Below are 24,878 nucleotides of genomic sequence, written 5' to 3'. Positions count from 1 at the left end.
GTTATTTAGGCCCACTCAGGTGCAGGTGTGACTTCTTCATAAAGCAGTAATGAACAAAAATTGCTTCAATTATGCTGCTGCTAAATATCAAATTGCCATAGCAACTCTGTCTTCAAGTAAGAAATGTATGTTGTTTTTTTAACTCAGAGACATTTAGGTTAAAATAACACAGTCCTCTCAAGTGCTTTTCTGTTTTTTAAAATTAATACACGGCTTTTAGAATAATGGAATAACTTTTGTCTTATTTCTGCTCACACCCTGAGGAGATACACCTTAAGCTGAATACTCTATAGGGTGGGGAGAACCTGGCAGACTGTAGCAGATCTAGCCATTTTGGGTTATGGCATAAGCTCTTCTTGACTAGAATCCACTTCTTCATATGTACAAAGTGTAGTCAGCAGTTGCAGGTACTTACACATGGATGGGATCAAAGGGAAACGAAACACAAAACATCACTTGCTCCGCATATCTTGCCCACATTCTCTCTAGCTGTTAGTTTTTAAGGCACCACTAGACAACCACATAAATATCAGGCCCAGGGTTGCAGTGAAGAGTCTAGGCAGCTGTCTTTTTTAGGAATAAGTAACTGATAAAGCCCAAGATCATGGCCACTGGGCCCATCACCTCCTGGCAAATAGATGGGGAAGAAATGGAGGCAGTGAGAGATTTTACTTTCTTGGGCTCCATGATCAGTGCAGATGGTGACAGCAGTCACGAAATTAAAAGACGCCTGCTCCTTGGGAGAAAGGCGATGGCAAACCTAGACAACATCTTAAAAAGCAGAGACATCACCTTGCCAACAAAGGTCCGTATAGTAAAAGCCATGGTTTTCCCAGTAGTGATGTATGGAAGTGAGAGCTGGACCATAAAGAAGGCTGATCGCCGAAGAATTGATGCTTTTGAATTATGGTGCTGGAGGAGACTCTTGAGAGTCCCATGGACTGCAAGAAGATCAAACCTCTCCATTCTGAAGGAAATCAGCCCTGAGTGCTCACTGGAAGGACAGATCGTGAAGCTGAGGCTCCAATACTTTGGCCACCTCATGAGAAGAGAGGACTCCCTGGAAAAGACCCTGATGTTGGGAAAGATGGAGGGCACAAGGAGAAGGGGACGACAGAGAATGAGATGGTTGGATGGTGTTCTTGAAGCTACTAGCATGAGTTTGATCAAACTGCGGGAGGCAGTGGAGGACAGAAGTGCCTGGCGTGCTCTGGTCCATGGGGTCACGAAGAGTCGGACACGACTAAACGACTAAACAACAACAACAAAAGCCCATCCTTCACTTAACTGCCTTAGCAATCCAAGAAAAGTCTTTGTGACACCTTATGGCATAAACATTTGTAGACTAGATCTCACCTGTTGCATAGCAGAAATACAACCACTATTGGGTTATACGCTCTTAATGAATTTCTTAATGAATGAATTTTGAATTATGGTGCTGGAGGAGACTCTTGAGAGTCCCATGGACTGCAACAAGATCAAACCTATCAATTCTTGAGGAAATCAGCCCTGAGTGCTCACTGGAAGGACAGATCCTGAAACTGAGACTCCAATACTTTTGCCACCTTATGAGAAGAGAAGACTCCCTGGAAAAGACCCTGATGCTGATGCAAGGAGAAGGGGACGACAGAGGACGAGAAGGTTGGACAGTGTTCTCAAAGCTACCAGCATGAGTTTGACTAAACTGCGGGAGGCAGTGGAAGACAGAAGTGCCTGGCATGCTCTGGTCCATGGAGTCACAAAGAGTCGGACACAACTAAACGACTAAACAACAACAACAATGAATTTCTAAAAAGAGGAGTAATGAGACAGAAACAATCTGCCTATAAGCCTTTGACCTGGAGGCTGTTTCTCCGAACCCCAAACATATGTGTATGCCAACTCTGATTATTCATTACTGATGAAAGAACACTTGATGCCTGCATGCTCCTAAGCATGTTATTATATTATGTGTTTTAAGCATGTTATTATATTATGTGTTTTAGGATATTATGTGTTTTTAGGTTCTTGGACTGAGCCCTGGAGATCCCAAAGGTCAGAGTAAGCACTCTTACTGAACTTTGCAACATGGTTTATTTCTTAAAGTTCATCAGGACTAGCATTTGGAAGCTAATATAAGTTTACTGGGACTTGGGTTCGTATTTGCATCTTGCAGCAACATTTTTATACCATATAAATCCATACAACACAAAACTCTCTTAGTGGGCTCAGACCTATAAAACTCCCCTCTCAAGATGAAATTAGACAGAAATCCACCTTGCTGAACTTCAAGTGAGTAACTAAGACTTACTTGTACCAGAAGGCATGTTAAGCTAGTGACAGTTTTAATGAGAAAGTTTTAATACTACATTTTCTGTGATTTGTTTGCTGAGAAATAAAAATCATTAAGTGGTATATAAATGTCTTGAATGAATAATAAATAATTGTATTTTTAATTAGGTATTATTGATTATTTTTGTATTTTGTAGACTGCTTTGAACAACTCCCTGTTGGAGCGGAATAGTGAGGCATTCATTTTATGTAAATAAAATTACTACTCCAATTTTATACATAAGGAATTGCAATAAAGCTTATTGCCAAAGACAAATATTCAGATGTAATAGAACAATACAAGGACCCAAGGTATACACATTGAGATTTTTCATTTTAAAAACTGTGTTAAGCAGTGGTGGGGGAAAAATGAAATTTCATGCGATGCATTGATGCAGCTACTTTTTCCTCTTTTTCGCTATTTATTCCTCTCCTTTCTTGGTTGATGTCGGTATATGAGATGCACTTCTGTACCAATTCACTGAGTCACATCCGTACTGATTGATTTCTTCCTTTCTGGAAAGAAGCAAACCTTTTCACATCTGAGTAGTAAAAGTCCATCTGCACAAACAGCATGCTGTGTCGATTCAAATAAGAATTTCTTATTTCTCCAGGTAGTTATTTGTCTTAGACTGTGAACAAACAATAGATTTTCAGTGACTTAGAAGTACTATAGAGCCTCCATTGTGTTCAAGGAGTGTAAAGACCACAGGAGCCTCTCCTTGGCTTGAGTTGACATAGAAAGTGTCTTCACTACCAGCCTCAGGTTGTGAATACCCCTGGGCAACACTCTCTCCATGGTTCCCCTCAGGGCTGTCTTAAGCATACGCGGAGCCAGGGTGCAAAGATCTGCCCATCGCCGCCCCACCCCCAGGTTGCCCAGTCTCAGGCGTGCAGGAAAGCAGAGCTGGCCGACCACCTCAGCGTCTTGCTGGCTCGGTCACCCCTGAACTCGTGGTGCAGAGCCACTCGCAGCAGAAGAGCACGCCGTGGCACTTCAACCAATGGGAGGGCTCTTCCCCAGACTCAACTATCAGGCCCTGGACTCTTGGTCTGGCGGCCTTGAGAGCCCAGCGCCCAGGTGCCCCACACCCCTAGCGCCTATGGGTAAGATGGCCCTGGTTCCCCCACCATTGGGTCTTCCCTCAGTGAGTCACCCTCCCCACTGTCAACCTTGCCAATTGCTGTTGTTCATCTTCCTACCATCACTACCACCTGCCAGCTTTCCAGACAGAGAGCCAAGTGAAAATGGGGCAGTGAAAATGGGGCAGGGGAAAGGAGAAATGCCTTTGGAGCAGATCTGGAGAGGACAAAGGGGCCCACGGGGTGGAGGAAGATGAAGGAAAGTTCTGTTGTGAAAGCAGGACCTCTTGTGTTGGCACAGCAACTTAGCTGAATCTGGCTCCAGAGTTGCTATTCAGTTTCTATCTTAAAGGAGAATAACGGCTTGGTGTTGGGCCAACCCAAGACCTTTTCCTGCCTGAGACAAAGCACATGATAGTGCCTTCCTACATTCCATGTACAGAAGCTGAACAGCCTGGCAGGTGAATATTTCTTTGACACCGACAGCAGGAGAATGTCTTCTACTGCACTCCAGGGCAACTGTCCCATAGCATTGCTGTCTGAAGCAACTATCTCACTCTGCCTCGTGGGAGGACTGGCCCTGTAGGTGCTGGCATGCCTGCATTGAGATCAGTTGTTGGATAGAATGGGAGCTCCTGATTAAGAATGGTCAATGCCTCAGCCCCACCCCACCACCCACCCATCCCGCTGCTCTTTTTGGAATTGCCAGTACAATAGACGCCAGTAGGGGTTGGCTCCAACTGCATTGAAATGGCTTGCTGCTGGAGTAATGCTTTTGAATTCATGAATATGAAGAAAACATGTACGTTTACTGCTAGCTAACTCACATCTGATCCATGTAATCACTGCAAGTTACACCTGAGGGAGGTAGATCAAAGGAATTATTGTTGTTCATCTTTGGATAGGAGAGAGGCGTTGGATTCTCAAAGGAGCTAAATTTGAGAGATCAGATTCTAAATATTTTAGATTAAATATGGCCACACAACACTGAATGGTCTGGTATCTCTTCTATATGCCTCCATTTATTAAAAAGCAGCTGCCAGTAAAGCGTATTTGTAATATGACAGCTCACAACCTAGGCATATTAGGAATAACAGTTTACGGGCAATTTCTAAGCCTGAGAAGAAATTGCTTATAGCCAAGCTTCAAAAGAAGATTCACTGCAAGAAAATTGCACCTCTGGTGAAATATTTTCTAAGCTTCAGCGTAGACTTCCCCAGCATCAGGAATTAAAGGCCTAGGAGCTATGATAAATTCCAATAGATACACACACAAATTTCTTAGAAAAAAATAAGCCATAGAGCAATAGCGCCTGATTATTAACCTATATGCTTTAAATATATATATCTCCATTCAACTGGAAGCACTATTTTTTATTTTAAAAAATCAGATAATTTCCAATTTTGAAAATGTGGATGTTTTTTGGACATCTCTCTCTCACACACACAAGCACTCACACACTTGTCAAAGCCCCATATTTTGTCTTAGACTTTGAATCTCTTGATATTTCATCTGTGCCTTTACTGAAAATTCGCTGCAGGAGAGAAGCTTTCAAAGAATTACCTACGAAAAAAAGAGGGAGGAGGGGTTGTTGGCCTTTTGAGGCTATCTGAAGTGACAGGGGAAGGAAGGCAAGCAAGCCAGACTACATGCTCTTCAGAAACTTTCCCTAAAGGTTGCTTCCGTATTTGTAAAATATTCACCTTTGCACAGAGCTAGTCAGGCATTTTCTTGGGCTGGAAATGTCACTTATGTAAACATCTGTGGATCTAAAAATGCTCAGGCTGTGGTGCTCATAGTGATCAGCCAGTAAAAGCCACATTCATTCCAAGGAAGCTCTGTCCTGTTTGAGTGCTGTGAGGATTGGCATTGCCTGTTTTGACTGCGCTGCACTGAGGCATGAATTTCTTTTGCATCTTATATAAAAAGAGATTTGTCTGTTCTAATAAGCTTTGAAAGCCTCGAAATCCAAGCTAAGAAAATTCATTAGCTGAGCCAGAAGTTCCTTGAGGGAATTGGTGGAATGGAAACATTTTAGATCAGCATCCCAAACACAGAGCCAACCTCCTATAAATAATGTTTTGGTTTAACTGGTTCTAAGAAAGAATCTATCCGGCGGATGTGGATATGCTCATTTTCGCTATGCAAATGAAAGCAATGCCATAGTTAAAGCAGGTCTAACTGCCAAGGTGAAGAAATAACACAATGTTCTGAAGAAAAAACAATACATGATGTCTTATTCTCTCATGTTCTATACTTCTTTCATTTGACAGTCCCTTTATTGCTTCAGAAGATTTGTAGACATTCTTTATACAGCACAGGTCTACCAATGACTATAAACTACAGTGGTACCTCGGTTTAAGTACTTAATTTGTTCCAGAGGTCCGTTCTTAACCCGAAACTGTTCTTAACCTGAAGCACCACTTTAGCTAATGGGGCGTCCTGCTGCCGCCGCGCTGCCAGAGCCCGATTTCTGTTCTTATCCTGAAGCAAAGTTCTTAACCTGAAGCATTATTTCTGGGTTAGCGGAGTGTGTAACCTGAAGCGTATGTAACCTGAAGCGTATGTAACCCGAGGTACCACTGTATATCCTTTCTAATTCCAGGAAATAGCCACAATGGCTTTCTGGTGAGGTGACGAGGAATTAAGGGGCTCAGTGCAAGAAGGCAAATGGGTGGTTGGGAGCCCTCTCTCAACAGAAAAGGGCAGGGTGGAAACCAGAGTTTGGGCAGTGATGTCACCTAAAAGAAAAGCTGCAAGCTAGAGAAAAAGAGAAATGTTTGATTTCTGTTTGAATCCAAGGCTTTGGCTATAGGGGAAACAAGACTGTGAACCCCTCCATCATAGACTCAGGTTGTACATTGCAATCCATCTGTTTCGTCAGAAAATGGGGTACACCTCAGGGGGTGAAGTCACCCCTTTGTGTTAGCAGCACCAAAATGGCTTCCCTGGGACACAAACCTGGCTAGTGTGGATGGAAGTCCTGGCTGCCCAGATGACAGGACCCCACTCTTGGTTTAACTGGTATGATGGTGATGTATTCCAAAGGAAAGCAGAACAATATGTTTGGCACCAGCTGGGCTGCAGGAGTAGCTGGAAAGAGGAGTACAAGGCACCATCCATTCATCCTAGGAACTCCACTCTGGATTTGTGTAAGGTTTACTCCTTAGCCTTTCCTGTTTCCACAGATATCCCACAGGGCAGTGGAGGTTTAGGGTCAGAGTTTTCCTTCTCCTAGACGAGCTATCTTCCCGGGTTGATGAGCCCCATCTGCCCCTCACTTCCCTCTACAGCACATACAGAAACCACCTTCTTTCGACCCACTATTGGCCTCACCCACTCAATCACCAGAGCCTTTCTTTGCATGCAAGGGAAGTCTCTAACTCACCAAGGGTTTGTGACCCATTGACTACCTACCTGCCTGTCAAAGATGTTCCCAGGATGTGGCTGCTGCTACATGCTGACAGGTTCTGGGAGTCACAGGTGAGGGCTGAGTGCAGGGTGGGGACAAAAGGTGGACAACCTACCCCAGAAAGAGGATGACATTTCCCCCACCTGAGGTACTGCCTCTTCCCAACACCTGGGTTGTATATATGTGTAAATAAACCATAAATCATAAAGACACCACAGTCTCCAGACAGACAGAGCCAGTGTGGTGTAGTGGTTAAGAGCGGTAGACTCGTAATCTGGTGAACTGGGTTCGCTTCCCCGCTCCTCCACATGCAGCTGCTGGGTGACCTTGGGCTAGTCACACTTCTCTGAAGTCTCTCAGCCTCACTCACCTCACAGAGTGTTTGTTGTGGGGGAGGAAGGGAAAGGAGATTGTTAGCCGCTTTGAGACTCCTTCAGGTAGTGATAAAGTGGGATATCAAATCCAAAATCTTCTTCTTCTTCTCTGCTGTACCTCATTTTCAAAAGGAAACACAAACCCTGGGTGAACACTGGAACTCTAGGAATCTCACATTGCTAAGAGATTGGGGTGGTGTGCAATGCTATGATAGTTGTGTGGTACCTTTTTGTTCACAGGCAATGAACCTCTGTGTGTCTGATCTACCAACACAGAGGATAGGGCAGGGTTGTTGACCTGATGCCTTACTTCTGGGTTTCCCAAAGTCATCTGCCTGGTTATCTTTGGAAAGAGGATGTGGAACCAGCTGTCTGATCCAACAGATGTCTTCTCAAGAGCTTTGTAGGAGCAATTAGAACTCCCACAGGCAATCATTACTGCTCTTGCCATCTTTCCACTGATTACAGACAAAGCTGGAAGTGTAACTCTGTAACTTCCTTTCTTCAGCGATATGCTTTAACCAACACCTATTTATTCAGGATAATATGAAGCAGTTGAAGTAAATGGTATCCCCTTCATAAAGCAATATTGATTTTTGAATTTTAGTTTGCAGGTCCTCAGCAGACATAATTTGCACCATAATCTTTGGAGTGTAAGTGCGAAGAAAACAAACACTGAGCAAAATTTTATGGTCGTTTTTATAGGCTGTTGTTGTTGTTGTTGTTGTTGTTGTTGTTGTTGTTGTTAAGAGGCAGTGTGTTCTTGTACAACTCCCGTTCATTTCTATATACAGCCCACAGAAAAAAAATATTCTGTGTTCAAGCACCTTTGTGTCTGAGAACCTATTACAAGTGTATACAGTGGTCCAAACACCTCATGTTTAAAAGTCAAGGCCGACCCCATGCAGACATGCCTTCTGTTCAGGTATTTTTAAAACTCCTTATTAATTTATAGTTAGATAATGAGAGCAATTGGTAGTATGAACAGCAAGCTGTGATTTATGTCTTGTTACGCAATGTAATTTTTTTCATTAGCACATAACGTAGAGGAAAGCTGCAGGTGAACTTACTGGTTGGTGACCATGAATCAACATCCATTATCTAGCAAGGAGGTAGGGGCTGGCACCCTTCCAGAAATCAGGAAGGACGATTGAGGCAATTGACTGGCTTTGTAAAGTTTTGAGTATTAAATTGTGATGCATATCAGAGATAATGGGAAACCAGATTACATCTAGAAAGGGGATGTAAGAAAGACCATGACCAATAACTGTCCACTGAATCTTGTCTTGTCCTGGACAGGCAAGAGTTAACTACATTAATACTTAATGGCTCTGTTTTCTATTCTGTATCTGAACTAAATATATGCAGCTTCATTCGGGCTGAGTTTATACATTTTAAATTGCCTATTTCTTCAGTCTCAGCAATGCATTAGCGTAAGCTTTTTTTCTGCTAAAAATAATATTTACTTTTTCAAATGCTGTGTTTTTCAGACATAATTTTACATCATTCTCAAGTCTTATCTCTTTAAAACATTAGTTCATATGCAGGGCGACGGAATTGGTAGGTGCTGCCTAGAATTAGGATTTGTTCAGAAGTGAGTTTAAAAGCAAATGCATTCTCGTTGGCTTGAAATGCAGTTGTATCTTTTTGCAATATTTTATTTTATGGGGATGTGTCTGCTTCCTAGAATCCATGAAGAAGAAACAGGGTGACCAGCTGCAAAGGAAGACATGACTTGAGCCTTTTACACTTGAATTGAAGAGATGCTCAGAAGGCCCAGTTTCTCTTATCACAGTATGGCAGGAATAGGGAACTTGTGGCCCTCCAGATGTTGTTGGACTCCAACTCACACCATCCTTAACCATTGGCCATGCTGGCTGGGGCTGATGGGAGTTGTAGTTTAACAATCTGGAGGACCACAGGTTCCTCATCCCTGGTGTATGGGAAGCTGTAGCTGCCAAAATTCTTTCACCTATATATCTACAGTGGTACCTCGGGTTACATACGCTTCAGGTTACAGACTCCGCTAGCCCAGAAATAGTGCTTCAGGTTAAGAACTTTGCTTCAGGATGAGAACAGAAATCATGCTCTGGCGGCACGGCAGCAGCAGGAGGCCCCATTAGCTAAAGTGGTGCTTCAGGTTAAGAACAGTTTCAGGTTAAGTACAGACCTCCGGAACGAATTAAGTACTTAACCCAAGGTACCACTGTACAAAGTAAAAAAACAGTTCTATTCATCCAAGCATCTGTCCACCTCTAAGAAAGAATACTCTCTGTTTCTTTATTATCCATGTGAACAGGGTGTTGTTGGCAATGCCACTTAAATAACACAGACGTAGTCCAGAGAGAAAAGTCTGAATAGCGCCTTGCTGAGCAAAACTGAACAAAAACAGTTTATAAATTGAGGAGAAAGTGTATAAATTGAACAGAGAAGGTTTGCCTTTCTCACTTCAAACCTTCTACGTGGCAGGAAGAGGCCCTCAGAACCACACACATGCTACCTCAGTGAAGATCATGCCACTCTGCTTGGTTGCTGAGAAACACCTCCACCCGTCCACCTCTTGGCTAGTTGACTTTGACACTAACAAAATTAGAATCATAGAATCATAGAATCATAGAGTTGGAAGAGACCACAAGGGCCATCGAGTCCAACCCCCTGCCAAGCAGGAAACACCATCAGAGCACTCCTGACATATGGTTGTCAAGCCTCTGCTTAAAGACCTCCAAAGTAGGAGACTCCACCACACTCCTTGGCAGCAAATTCCACTGTCGAACAGCTCTTACTGTCAGGAAGTTCTTCCTAATGTTTAGGTGGAATCTTCTTTCTTGTAGTTTGGATCCATTGCTCCGTGTCCGCTTCTCCGGAGCAGTAGAAAACAACCTTTCTCCCTCCTCTATGTGACATCCTTTTATATATTTGAACATGGCTATCATATCACCCCTTAATTACAACTGAATGATCCTTGCTGTTGCACTTCCAATGCAAGGTTCCACACAAACACCATCTCTCCAAGTACTATGAGTTTCCATGAAGCATCTCAGATTGATTCCACCTATATGGATTTTCTCTTCTCCATTTTGCCCCTTACTATCCTTTTATCCTCTTACTGCCCTTGGTTGGTTTTGATTTTGATTTAAGCCCAACATGGACAAAGAGAATAAACCCAGCTAATTAAGAATAACAGGCAATTTGAGGAGGGTGGCAGTGACTGTTATTTGGCACTGAATGCAACCAATCTTGACCATTCCTTCAGGAGTAAAAAATTATTTATCCATCAGTGTGTGTGTTGCTATGCAGGAACGATTCTATACTAATGTGTAAAGTGAAGTGCTAAGTTTCATAATAGCCCAGTGTTGGGGGCAGTCTCCAGCTGCCAATTTGATAATATATTATAATCATGTGAAAATATATTGTAAGCCGGGGGGGGGGGGACTTTTGAAGCAGCAAGGGCACTCAGTTTCAGTCACCACCTGTTAACCCTTTCCTCTTCCAAAGCTAGTTAAAAGAATCATTCCCCACTGGTGGAAAAATCAACCTTCTGGAGTTATAAATTGGCCATGCTGGTTTTGTTCTTTCCCCAGGTGTATTGCGTTTTGACGTTGCTGCTTTCATGGCAGGCATTTTTTTCCCCAACATGAAGTGTACAGTGACTTATTAGCCTTGAAGTCTTTTCTGAGATACAGTAAGTGGTGCAACCCCATTGACTTCCATGTCTACCCTTGAGGCGAGAATTCCATTCCAGAGACTATGCGCTTGCACATTCAGCAGTCAGACACTGTCTTTGCTACACTCCCCTGAGACATAATTTCGGGAGTCAGTCTTCATCTTGATGCCTTTAAAAAAGAAAACCAATTGTGGTTGTTGTTCAGCTCCTGACAATTGTCACCATTAATCAAGACCCCTTCCTTTCACCAACAGTGCAGTTGCTTCTTCGAAGTTGTCATTTCAGCGAGACAAAATACAAGGGGAAATGAGCACGCATTCTAGAACCAATCATTATACTATGTAGGATTATTGCTTTTATATTGATAACAAGCTAATGTTTTGAGTTTAGCATCCTGCCCTGTTTGTTTGGAGTGAGGGAGTGGGGAGGTGGTGGAGGGTAACTTTGCAGTGCCATAATTTAATATATTTTTAGGTTTTATTGAAACATGATGATACATAACTGGATTAAGGCAAGGGTTGTGTCCTCGTCTAGCTCATACAGCCTGACCTAAGGGCTCTTCTAGACAACTTGTTTACTGAGCATTCATCCTGATTTGCTTGAGTGTATCTGAAGAAGTGTGCATGCACACGAAAGCTCATACCAAGAACTAACTTAGTTGGTCTTTAAGGTGCTACTGGAAGGAATTTTTTGCTTGAATAAAGTTATAGATTGCCCGTTCTTTACTGAGCATACATTCAAATTTGTTTGCAGGGAGGTTAAATATCAATGAGCATTCATCTTGATTTGCTTGCACAAGGTTTATGTGGAGGTTACATGATTCCTGCTCTTTACTGAGCATCCTTTGTTTGCTGGGAAGGCTATATATATCAATGAGCATTCATCTTGATTTGCTGGTCCAGAGGTCTTTCTGTCAGTCACTTATTCTGTACTTTTTAGCGCATTTCCCCATCACCTTCCTAACTGCAAAAACTCATGATACAGCTTCTGAAAAATGCTGGAGACACACCTCTTAACCCTGGCTTTTGACATTTGAGGATTCAACTTATTTCTATGATTGTAGGTTTGTTTAAACTGTTTTAATACTGCAGTTTAATGTTGTGACCCATATTGGGACCTTTGGGTGAAGGAGGAGGAGGAGGAGCATTTTCAGCAGGCTGAAGCAGTCGTGTGACTTGGCCCTGAATTACTTAGAATAACAAATCAGCCCTTAGGCAACCAATTATCAAATAGCTATTTATTTCTTTACAGTAGCTCTTAGGCACCCAATAATTAAGGTGTCCTGGATGAAATGCAACACGTATTGTGTCAGAAAGTGCAAATTTGCATCACCTTTAAATGCAAACTGGATCGAATTTCTCCCCCTTTCTTCATACACTACTGCTTCTGTGCAAATTCTGGTTTTGGAGAAGCTTTCAGAAGACTGGAATTAGGAAAGACACTGCCAAGCATTTTCTAGAAAATCCAGATTGCATGAGACAAACCTGCCTATCGCTCCCATGGTACAGTTTGGTGGGGGTGGGGAGATGCCTAGAAGAGGACAGGCAGAAACAAATGCCCATTTTAGGGAGAATCAGGGCTGGCCTCAACCCCAGGGTCATGTACCAGAAGCCCAGAAGTGGCTCAAATACAACTACGGCCTCCTTAACAACTTGGTAAATAGAGCTGTCAGCTGAAAAGGTTAGTGGAGCATGATGCTTCCCATGTAGCGTAAGGATGGCTGCATTTTGCCCCCGTCCTGAAGCAACTATCGCATTCACAACACTGAGGATGGAAAGATATTACTATGGCAACAAATTACTTTCATATTCAGATCAAGCAAAAAATAGATCTCCCTCCTCCTTCTCCGTAGGAAGCACACGTTCTGAAGTGCATTCAAGATTAAAGGTGATAAGCAGAAACAGCTGCAGGAACATGTTCCTCACCCCCTCGCCTTGGCTTTATTCAGATGTCTGTTTCAACTCTGAAACGCAGAACTGAATGAAAGCAGCTAAAAACAACTTCCTGCCAGGAAGCAGAAACAGGTTCGGAACAAGAAAACAGGGTGCAAAGGGGATTCGAGACCATTTCCCGTGCCACACAGTCCATTGGTTTGCATATCCAAATGTATTCATTGCCAATTAGGAAGCTGTCATATACTAAGTAAGACCTTTATTCCATCTCGGCCCATATCATCTGTTCTGAGTGGCAATAAATTTCCAAGGTGGTGGAAATTTCTCAGCGTCTGCTACGTCAGCTCCTTTGAACCAGAGATGCCAAGGATTGAACTGTTAGAATTCCTGCTCCATGATTGCAGTCATGGGATTGTTGTCTTTAACATGACGGTATATGTTTTGACTCCACAGAGTGGGAAGCGATGGAAACAGGATGTATGTGTTACTGTGTTCCATGAAGTGGGACTATTGTCCTTTGTTCTTTTTCTCTTTGCTGTCTGATGCTAGAGAGGGAGCCATGTTGCAGTGCTCCATGTGTTTATATGTAAATAAAGTAGATTAGCCAACATGCTGAGTTGCTGAGGTCTGTCACGTGCATGATGCACGAACTTTGTGGATCCCTAAGTGTGCCGGTGTCGGTTGGCATCAGTCACTGTGATGTTCGGGCAGAAGAAAGCTTATGAAGCTCTCAAACGATTGACCAGGAGGGAGAGAACATGCCAGTTGGGCATGTGTCTCTGCCAGGATCCTACTAAAGTGTAGGCTGAACTCCTAACATGAACCAGGGGTCTTCTGCATGCAAAGCATGGGCTCTACCACTGGATTACTTATTTTGTGAAAGGGTATAGCTCAATGGTGGTGCATCTCCAGGAAGGAGTTGGAGAGACCGTTATCTGAAACCTGGGTCAGCTGATACCAAACAATGTAGACAAATACTGAGCTAGGAAGACGAGTGTGCCGAGCAAATAGAAGACAGTTTCCTCTATTTCCTATATTTCCTATATTTCCCCCACTTGGAATGCTTTTCTTTGGCTTCCTTGATCCCACAGGGCAAAAGAGATCTATTCTGTGCTGCTTGTGTGTGGATGTGGAGAAGGGAACACAGAGCTACAATTTACAGAGTTCCCTTTGGAGAGGAATTGACTGCATGGCAAGGCCCCAAACCCTCCCACACTGTTGGAATAAAGACACTAGACACCAGTATTTAAGGTTAATGGGCTAAAAAACGGCCACAACTGTATTGGTTACAGAATGTGAGTGGTATTGGCTTAGGCATTGGAACCAAAATGACCATATCTGACCATATCTCAGAAGGGTTAACCACCAGTAGGGGGAGCCCTGTTGATGCACATCAACTAGGAACTCCCCCAGGGTCACCGATAGGGGTCGTCCCATGGCCCTGGCCCCCTTCTGGGCTTCGGACAAAGGACACAAACCCCCAGATTCCTTTAACGGAATACCCTTGAAATAGGAGGCGTAAGTGATGGCCACTACCTCACCTCACCTCCAACCAAATACTTGAATGCCTAACCACCAAACCTTACAAAGTTGTGATGATTTGCTACAAGGTAGGCGAAAAACCAAGTGACTAGTGCCAATTTGCCAAGTAGAAAACATTCCTACCAGGCCCCTTCAACAGGCAACTAATCGAGGTCCATAGCAAGGTCAAAGGATTAAGAGCCTAACCACAGAGGGGGAGGGAGGGAGAACTGTGCGAATGGGAACCAGAAACGGGGTGAGTTCCCAGCCGCAGGCTGCTTAAATGGAGCCTGCCACTTCCCCCTGGCCAACCTGATTGGTCGGCTGAAGGAGTGATGCAGCCAGGGACTCCCTATGATGCGGGGGCTAGCCACACCCCCCAGCGTACAGGGCGAGCTCATGACTAGGCCGCAACTCCATTTCCCTGGGGAAGGGAAATGGCTTTATCAACCAGCTCTTGTAGGGGAATAGGAATCTTGTAACAACTCTCGTCAAGTCTAATAATAGCTGTGGATAAACCTATTCCTCATTCATTTCTCTAATCCTTTTAAAAAATTATCCCAGTAACCTTCACAACATTAATTGGCACTAAATGCCATGAGTTAATCATGCATTGTGTTAATTATGGTTTTTAATCTATAGAGAAGATAAACTGTTCTAGGGAAATGTCTAAATTTCCCTCCTCCTGAATTTCCCCCTGGATTTACTGGTTCCGAATTACCTTCTCCTGGTCATGGAGCAGTGCCAAGGCAGTTGTTTTCTGCAGTTCTTTCTGCCTGGATTTTTATTTTTAAAAGCATTTGTAAAGATTATGATAAATGCATAGTTTGCTGTTGCTTTGAGCTCCTTTTGGCAGCCTCACCCAAATTGGTGCCATCCAGATGTTTAGAACTACAAAGTGTGGCCTTATGGGGATTGTAGTCCAGAACATATGGATGGCAGCAAGTTGGGGAAGGCTGCCTTACATTAGCATTTATTTACATATGTATTTAAAATATTATCCTGCTTTTTTTGGCAAGAATTTAAAGCTCTAATAAGCATCACTTGGGAGGGGGAAACGGGGACCGGTCCCCATCAAAGCAACATTAAATAAATCTAACAGCAATCTCAACTTCCTTCAAATGCGTTCTAAAAGAGACAGATCTTGATGAGCCAAAAACTGAAGATGAAGCTAGCTGGGCTTCCTGGGGGAGAATATTGTACAACTGAAAAAGTCCTGTGTGTTTTTCTCACCTACCAAACTTCAGTCAGTGGGTTAGCCTTACGTATAACATTAGAAGCTGAACAGAGTGCATGGGAGGGAACATGTAGGAGATGGTATCCTTTTGGCATCCATGCTCAAAGCTGTTCAGAATTCTAAATGTCAGAATCTGCAACTTGAACTGAATCCAGAATCAAATGCATAGCCCCTTTATGTCTGTTAGTACTGAAATTGTATGCTTTGTGCAACCGACTCCCAACAAAAAACTGGCATTGTGGACTGGCATTTCAAGATGTTTTTCAAAGCCCCGTGTAGAGTGCTGCAATAGTCTAGCATGGTGATTGCTAAAACATGAATTGCAATTTTAATAAGCAATGATCACACCAACTTTTATTTTAGTTAATGGAAAGATTCCAGCTTGTTATTTTGTGTTTGTTCGCATCCTAAGTCAGAGATGGGATACCTGTGTCCTTCCAGAGGAAAGGAAAAGTGAGATGTCTCTGTTCTTTCCTCCCAGATCTTCTACACTGGACAAGCTTAACTCCAGCATGATTTTCATTAGCTTATCGTTAAAAGGGGGGGGGGGAATGGGAATGTTAAATCCTGGAAGGCTGGTCACTATGGTCCATGAGAATTAAAGCTATTCATTGTTTTCAAAATGAGAACAACTTATGTCTCTTTAGCACTGTTCCTAAAGGTTCACAGTTAAATGCTTCTCTGTAATTTATTCCACTCTTAGGGCTAGTTGGGACTCCAGATCTGTGGCTTTTTTCAAAGAGGGACAGAAGAGTTCCATGGTCTGCATGAATGATCTGAAGATACGATATCGTCAGCTGAAAGCATCCAGAGTCTGCATAGCCAGTCATGCAGATGCAAAAGGTTTTCTTGTCAAACCTTGTTTATTCTCATTGTGCATGCATGAGCCAGAAACAGCTTGCCCACCGTCCTCTGCACAAAGGGCCCCCGTATTCCATTGGTCTTTCAGGGGCAATTGTACGGGCAGGTGAAACTGCATTTCAGCTTCATTTGCAAGACAGAATTTGAGACAAGAAGTTTTCCTTGGATGGCAGTGTGAAGCAAGATGCTAGATGAGGTGGACCTCTGGTGTCCTCCACAGAGCTTTAGCAATTTTCTCCTTCCATTCTCATGAAGGCCAGAGAGCCAGCAGCTAGAATTGCACAGACAGGTGATCCAATGATGGAACTGCTTTATGGCGCTATGGAATGGAGCAACGCTGTAGTTGTGTGTTCATCCCTCCCCTGGCTCAGTGTCTTTATTCATTATTAAAGCAGGAGATGCAGTTCACTGAGAATCAATGAGAAAGGGACAAGGAACTGAAACAATGTGTGAGGCTGTGTTCCTAACCCCACGTACTTATTCCCAAGTACCACTGAATTTGGGGCTCCTCCAGGCAACCTATTTATTGAGCATTTGTCCTGATTTGCTTGTCCAAAGCTTACACAGAGCTTAGGCAGCATCTAGTCTTTGTGGAGCGCTTGTAATGATTTGTTTGTGAAGACGTTATGCAACCAGGAGTATTCATCCTGATTTGCTTGTGGGGTGTTTGTGTGTGTTCCCATTAATCATTTGTTCATTCCATACAGTTCAATGCATTTCACTTTTCTAATCTCAAAATAGTCCCTTTCTTTTTTGAAGTGGGTTTGTTGCACTAGGAAGACAGAACACGTAGGTGCACTAACTGCACAAACTTAAATTTCCCAGTATGCAGTTAGAATTATATAATTGTAGAGTTGGAAGGGACCTTGAGGGTCATCTAGTCCAATCCCCCTCAAAAACATCTGAATTTGGATGTGTCCTCAGGTGGACTCACTTCTGAATAGACATGGTTAAGATTGCGATATAAATGACCCCTGCCCTCAAACATCAGAGTAAAAGTCCAGTAAATTTATTACAACTATTACATGCTGTGTAACAACTTCCTTTCACCCCTCACTCAAGTGATCTGCAGAAATATATTGAAAATGGGGCCAGAGATTCCAGTGCTACCCCCCAGGCTTCCACCACTCCTGTAAGACTGGATAATTTGACTTTCAAAAGGTAGTGAGTTTTCTGTTTGCAAAAGAACTTCTTACCTCATCCCGTTTTCATTTTCATGTTTGAAAACTCCTCCTGTCCAAACACATTTGTGTCGCTTCAAAGCTATTCAGTTCTCTCTCTTCCCCCCACCCCAGCTTCCTTTTTGTCTCCAAAATCCTCTGATTTCCTTGCCCACACTGCCCTTTAATTCCATTGGCGGTCACAAACCATGTGTTTGTGTGTTTTAATGTCATCATGATGACACCACAACTGCTCAAGAACAAAATAATGTGGCGGAGCCAAAGAGGATGGGGAAAGAAGCAGTAGCCATGGGAACAACAAGGGAGGCCAAACAGACTCAAGACAGCCTTTGACAGCATAAGTATTTTACCCATCATTTCTGAAGCTGCCTTAATCATGCTACTTTCTCCTCATAACATCAGAAAAGATTTGGCTAAGTGCCGCTATTATACACCACCCGTTACAACATCTCCAACTTTATTTGTGATTATTGGACTGTGTGATTTATAGCCGAGGCGACCGCTATTCCCCCATTTGTCTATGAACGTCATACATTAAAGAGCCCAGAAGAGTCAAGATTCTATTAGGCATCTCATCAAACTCTCAGTCAAATAAAATGGATTGATGCATGTAAAATGAACTAAAGGCTCTTAATAATCAAAGCAGCTTCCTTCTCCCAGGAGCACATGGATTTTTCAATAAAGGTCTCTACTCTGAGAAGCGTTTCAAAATGTTTGTGTGTTGCTTTGACGTCTGACCCCTGGAACCAAGCTGGCATTTACTGGGTTGTTCTTCCCCGCCACAATCTATATCTGCATCTATTTTTTATATTTTTTTTAAAATAACTGGTGGGATAAGCTCATTGATTTTGGCTCAGCTTATTTTCTACCCACACTGAAATAACTTTCTAACACATTTTTTTATAGTGAGAAAGACATTCACCTGTTATTGGGATCCCTTGGGCCTGAGACAGAAGGTGGTTCCCCCCCCCCCATGAGTTGAAAAGGGACCACGACAAAGTATGCTTCTCTTTTCAGCTCATGCAGGTTTTTCTTTTTGACTAGAGACAACAGTGGAACAAATTTAATAAATAAGTAAAAACCATGGGAAACAAAACTTCATTGAAGAAGGGATGTACAACAGTGTCAATCTGGGTTTTTCCGATCGTAAATTCACTTTTCCAAATTTCTACATCAGTTTGTGATTTGCTTTTTAATTCCTCAACCTTGAGTTTCCGGATGGTGTGGGACTACATCACCCATTAGCCCCAGTCATCTTAGCCAGTGGACAGGGATGATGGGAGTTGTAGTCCAACAGCATCTGAGACCTAAGTTCCAAAGGACTGATCTAGATGTGTGCTGAACTCCTACAAGTGCCTTGGAGTTCATTTCAATGCCTAAAGCAGCTTATCACGGGAGTTGCAGATAACTTAAGTCCTAACTTAGGCGCCTTCACTGTAGCATAGTCAACTAATGTACATAGGCCACCTTATAACCACTTCGGGGTAACCTTTGCACTGAAAATATTCCACCTCTAACAGGGCTAGACCAACTCTCAAATGGTAGTCTCTCTCACACACTTTAAATCTTATTTTTGTGAAAAGCTAGAAGCTCGCCATAAAAATGAAAGCAGAGATTCTCAGGATGCAGAATGCTGTGCTCGTTCAATATAAATGTCTATGTGAGTATAGTATAATTGTAGAAGGATGGAATGCTGAGAATTATAAATATTTCATGGGGGGGGGGGACATGGGCCAGGTAAAGATTTTTTTTTCTGGACATCTGCTGAGCTCATACATATAAACTCAATAACAAACCTTAAAGCAAGCTGTGATTTTGACCAGAAACTTTTTTGTAAAAGCAAATTGAAATAAAAGTGTCTTTTCTCCCCCAAATTGGTTGAAATCTATAGGGAAGTGGGGCTGGGGGAGCCAAATGTACTGGTGGTAAGAGAACAATGTACTCTGAATCCAGGAGCTAATAGTATGTGAACTGCATGTTAGAGAGAGTAGTTGGGTTTGGTTTCCCCACTTAGGCACTCAGCATAAGTATTCAGAGTGAGCAGATAGTGTGGACTGGAAAAGGTACGTGGCTTTGGGAGAGACTCGGGGGTTGGATAAAGAGTTCCGAAAGGCCCCAAAGCCTGAGATTTGTCACCTCTGGTCAAGATCATTAATTACATTTGCTAGATCACAACCCAGAAATCTACCCAGTATTTATAAATTGCTGGATGCCTTGGGAGACAAGGCATCTTGCGCCTTCTCCCTGTCACCTGTAGCTCTTCCTAACCAGCACAGAGCATTGTCCTAAATGACTGGGAGACAGGGCCGTCTTACCCATAGGTGCTAGGGGTGCGGGGCACCTGGGCGCGGATTCTCAGGGCCGAGAGTATGGGGCCCGAGAGTTGAGTTCGGGGAAGAGCCCATCCATTGGTCGGAGCGCTGTGGTGGGTTTTTCTGCTGCAGGTGGCTCTGCGCCGCAAGTTCGGAGGAGATCGAGCCAGCGAGACGCTGAGGCAGACGGCCGGCTCTGCCCTCCTGCGCGCCTGGGACTGGGCAACCTGGGGGGGGGGCGGACTGGGCAGATCTTTGCACCCCGGCTGAGAGAGAGAGGAACAAGGAGAAGCCAAATTTCCTGCCTAATTTCCTGATGTGTGGATGGAAGGGGTTTCTGGTTTGCAACCTAGCAACCTGTCCCTAGTTCCAGGAAAGGCTGAAGGAGATGGTATTGAAGAGACGTGAGGGGTAACATTTGGTTGCAAATGGACAGCGTGCCAGCATTGGCTGTAGGATCTGTGCGATGGGGAGTGCAATGTATCCGTCTGTGAATTATTACCATATGTAAGATTATTTTTTCCCAGGTCATTTTTGTCAACATGATGTCAACATGTATTTCTGCAGGGCTAACACAAAGTAAGAGCGGAAGCTGTAGAGGAGAAATAAAAACTGCATGTTAGAGCTCATGGTTTGTTTATGCACTAGTGTTCAGTCATCTCCATGGCTGGGATTTTGATGCTGTTCCTTGTGTAGCTTTCAAATCAACCCCTCCCCCCAAAAATTTAATTACCCAATTAAAAAAAAAAAGAATGCTGTAGATTTCTATCAGATCTAAAGGTTCCATAGAAGTGGCAGGATTAAGAGACCCAAATGCTTGTTTCCTTTCCTTCCTCATCTATAGTTTTGATAAACTTATCTATGGGATATATTACAGATCCAAAAATGTTGGTACTCTCCCTGCCCCCAGTATAGGGAAGCCCTCTTTGAATTGCTCCCTTGACTTCCCATAATGCTGGAAAGTAATTATAATTGCTTCTTCCTTTTTCTTTAATTTGTATTTTTTTTTCTCAAGTAGGAAAACAGGAAGCTATTTTCTCACATAGTATTTGGTATTTTTCTTTTACGCTTTTACAATTTTCATCTTTCTCCCCACCCGTATATAAAACAGTGCGTTCTCAGGGTCGGTGTTGTTTGTTTCTTTCCGCTAAAAAAAACACCTGTTTCTCTGCCTTACAAAACATATTTCTCTTTCATTCAGGTTAGCTGGCAGGATTGCATTTGTAGTAAGAAAATGAGTTTTCCCCATGTTGATCTCCCTAAGAAAGGAAGAAAGAAAATTAAGACGAAACACCTTAAGAACATTTTTTAGAACCTTGTTCTCTCCTTGCCTAGGACTGCTTTCAGTAGACAAGTTGTTATTACTTCTTTTCAAGCAAAGCAATTCCAAAGATTTGAAAAGATGTTTGCAGTTTCTTCCAAAGCCCAATTCCCCTTTCTACACTCCAATATAAGCTTTCTTTTTTAAAATGGCTCCCAGTAGGGCATTTGCTCTCTCTTTCAACCAGGATGTATCCAAAGGCATTTCTCACCAGGTTCCTGGAACTGAGTTTGGTTATGAAGAGCAATAAATATTTCTTTCCCTTTCGGAAGTCCCAAGACACTGAAAAATCTCCCAAGCATAAAGCTATTCCTGCTAATGTGAATAGCCAAACGCTGAGAGAACCCTGCAGCTCACATGGGCAAAGTGAAGAGGGCATGCGTAAATACTTGCAGAAGCTGTTCCCACTGCAGCCTACAGAAAAGCAAGTCATTTCCCTCTAATTACACAAGCCCTAAAGGTGTCTTCCTTGTCATGTATTAACAATATAAGGAGGCATTCACTGTATATTCAGACCAACATGCCAAGTATTTCAGTGCTATCAGTTCTGACTGGCACCAGATGTCAAAAGCAGCTGTTCCAAGGGCTGGTTCAGAGGTCATGCATAGCCATAGTTTAGCATGAATGCACACTGCCGCAAGCCTCAGGCTTATGTACTCACCACTCGGTCTCTGTTGTCACCATGAGGAGGAGTTTGGAAAACTTTCTGTCCCAATTGCCTTTAACCACACAGCTTATTTTGTCACCCAGATTGGATAAACTGTGGCTAATATTAACTAGCATTTGTTTAAAGCAAGGGAGCTCCAAACCATGACTTGGGAAGCTGAATTGTTTAAACAAAATTATAGTTAATGTTAACCTCAGTGTAGGGTTTGGATGACACACTAAACTGTGGGTAGTGGGAAGTGGAAAAGAAAAAATAGAAGTGGGGATAAGGCTGAAGCTCGCCTAAGTTCACTCCATCACACTAAATTATGACTTAACTTGATATCAAAATGCAGCCAAAGCATTTTACTTACTGCAGCGCCCCCTAGGCTCAGTGTGCGTGAAGCACTCGCACTGCCCTAAATCTGCCTCTGCTTGTGATAACAGCGTGCGTTTATCTGACGATTTTTCCTAGAAGCATGTAGCAATCTGTTACCTGGTTACTAAGGCTTGGCCATCTGCTTCGTGCCATTAAGCAAACCGACTGCTACTCGGTGACTGAACAAGTAGTTTCCTCTGGCGTTTTACATTGTAAAACAATGCATGCATGGTTTTGAAGTGAGGGAAGCAAAGAAAATTATGTATTGAAAAACCTGGAACTCGGAAGCAAAGCCGCTGAAATGTAGGCATGTCAGTGTAGGAGCAGCTGGGCGTACACAAACTAGAACTGAACAGGAAGAGCAAACCATCTCTCGTATATTGTGGGGGTTGTAAGAGGATATTTTCTGAGAGCTTTCAAGGGCACCATAGGAAGTAATGGCAAGCAGACTGCTTTCCACAGAGACTGAGCTGGCAACCCATGCATTCAGGAGCGTACGGACACAACTATATTCTTTCTACATTCTTCAGCTTGTTTTAAATTGTTCTATAGGATTTTAATGTAACCCTGGGATTTTACGGAGAAATGTAGCTTCTGGGATAGCTCAGTTGGTAGAGCATGAGACTCAAGGTTGTGGGTTTGAGCCCCACAAAAGATTGGGCAAAAGATTATTGTATTGCAGGACTAGATGACTCTTGTGGTCCCTTCCAGTTATATGATTCTGATAAATCTTTTCAGAAAAAAATCAAGAATAGTAGAATCAAAAGCAAACAAATCACATGTGAAACTGTGTATTAACAATAAAGGGCGATGATAAAACATACACACACACTTATAAAACCTGAAAGAAATACAATTTTTTTATTTTAAAAAATCATAATAGCAAACATGGTGTAGCTTTCTTTGATATCTCTAAGCATCCATGCTTGGGGTGGTCTTTTGCAGGCTGCTTTGTATCTCAAGCCACAGAAGGGAGGTGCAAAAAGTTTTCAAATACACCTCACATAATCCTTGACTATTGCCTGTTTGGGCTGATGAGAATTTTGGAAGGTTGCTATACATGCTTACCTGAGAGCAAGTCTCCTTAAACGCCACAGGGTCCCAGTGTTGGTTTAAGCCAGAAATCTAGAAGCCTGTGCTTTTCTAGATACTTGTAGGACTCTTAACTCTCATCAGCCCGAGTCGGTATGGCCAATGGTTAGCAATGATGGGTTTGAGAGTCCAACAATCTCAGACAGGCACAGCCCCCCCATCTGTCCTTTAAAGGTAAAGGGACCCCTGACCATTAAGTCCAGTCATGACCCACTCTGGGGTTGCGGCGTTCATCTTGCTTTATTGGCCAAGGGAGCCAGCGTACAGCTTCTGGGTCATGTGGCCAGCATGACTAAGCTGCTTCTGGCGAACCAGAGCAGCACACGGAAATGCCGTTTACCTTCCCGCCGGAGTGGTACCTTTTTATCTTCTTGCACTTTGATGTGCTTCCGAACTGCTAGGTTGGCAGGAGCAGGGACCGAGCAACAGGAGCTCACCCCGTCGCGGGAATTCGAACCACCGACTTTCTGATCGGCAAGTCCTAGGTTTAACCCACAGCGCCACCTGTGTCCTTTAAGTGATCATAAATGGTACATGAAGTCTAGTGGATATTTTGAAATGTAATACTAATTATTTCCTTGGTACTTCAGTGCAAATATTCAGCATCTACCTTGGAGCAACCTGGAGAGGTTAGAATTTGTGAGCCAGCGATTTGATGGTTCGTTTAATCTTTTCTCATACATATATTTTTAATGGCTTTAATTTTACTTTTTGGACTTCTTTTATTACAACAAAATGTAAAATTTAATATTTCACCTAAAGTACGCAAATAACTTGTTTTAAAAAATGGGACAAAGCCAGTAACACCTTCCCATTTGGTCTTCTTGAAAACGGCTGAAAGACACAAAGTGAATCGTACATTATCTGCCTACTCTAAATAATCCCTTTTAGTAGGATTAGTCAGAGTATTAAATTAACAGAAGAAGCAATTAATTATACTCTTTTGAAACCAGGAGCAGCCACAGTATTTGAAATGCTTTCCCCCCTTTCCTTCTTTGTGTCTCGTATCAGAAATCACACTATGCATGTTTGCAGATGTGGTAAATTCTTCTTGAATTGTGTTTTAAGGGAAAGCACTGGGAATGAGTGGTGAACAGGGCAAAATTAATTTCATTTTGCTCTCAGATCTACTAGGGTAAGTATTAACCTCACATCTTGAAAGAAAATAAAGCCTTAATTTAATTTATCACTGTGAACATGCAAATCGAGGTCCTGCTACCACAGCACAGATGTGCCAAGTTCAACTTATGTGGAGAACCAGTCCCCTTTGGCTAAATCCTGCTGAATGTGTGTCATTAGTTGGGTTGCAGGATAATTCAAACTGTTACAGGATTAGAAACACAAGTCAGCACTCAATACCTCAACGTACAACCATATATATTGACGAGTTGAGTAGGGACATGGCAGCCTGTCTCATACCAAGCCAGACCACTGGGTCATCAACTCAGTATCTCCTGCATTGACTGGAAATAGCTCTCCAAAATGTCAGACAGAGGTTTTGCTCAATCCTACCGGGAGATGCTGAGAACTGAATGCAACGGATATGCTCTACTACTGACTTACAACTTAGCAACCCCGTCATACATTATGTGCA

This window comes from Podarcis vaucheri (genome assembly GCF_965113315.1).
Source record: "Podarcis vaucheri genome assembly, chromosome: 4".
NCBI classification, from domain to species: domain Eukaryota; kingdom Metazoa; phylum Chordata; class Lepidosauria; order Squamata; family Lacertidae; genus Podarcis; species Podarcis vaucheri.
The sequence above is the reverse complement of the archived record's forward strand: the minus strand, read 5'-3'. Positions refer to the sequence as shown.